Source organism: Theobroma umbraticum, unplaced genomic scaffold (genome assembly GCF_002168275.2).
Source record: "Theobroma umbraticum cultivar Fairchild unplaced genomic scaffold, ASM216827v3 scaffold_147.0, whole genome shotgun sequence".
NCBI lineage: Eukaryota > Viridiplantae > Streptophyta > Magnoliopsida > Malvales > Malvaceae > Theobroma > Theobroma umbraticum.
Window position 1 is genome coordinate 6,517,257 of NW_018397259.1, and position 438 is coordinate 6,517,694.

The 438-nt window shown below is 33.8% G+C and overlaps 1 protein-coding gene across 1 annotated transcript in view; it reads right to left on the reverse strand.

Annotated features, from left to right (window-relative positions):
* LOC149527275 (uncharacterized) overlaps positions 1–438 on the reverse strand; it is a 4,615-nt gene that overhangs the window by 3,836 nt on the left and 341 nt on the right. The window lies entirely within an intron of this gene.

A 438-nucleotide genomic window follows, 5' to 3' on the forward strand; every position in this document is an offset into this window, starting at 1 on the left:
ATTTTGGGGTAATCTTATTCAAACAACAAAACCATCTTAATTCCATTTTTGTTATAGATAAAATGTGATTTCACAATTATTACAGATTTTAATGGTCTCCCGTAACGTACTATGACCATACTTAACCCTTATGGCATAGGTCATAATCATAACAAAAATCACAATTAACTCTAGTGGTATGGGTCATAAAAACCATAATTAACCCCAGTGGCATGAGTTATAAGTATATCAAAAGTAACTATTGGCTACTCTGAACAGATATCAAAAGTGCCACTATTCTGAAACCGGTGGTGTAGTTGTGAGATCAATCTCTAATCACAGAATACATGTCGACATGGCCAACGTTTAACCCCCATTGATAGGATCATATCATAGCCATACTAGGAGACAAAACAAAACATATTTTCTGATTACCCAATGTCACAAAACGGTAATATT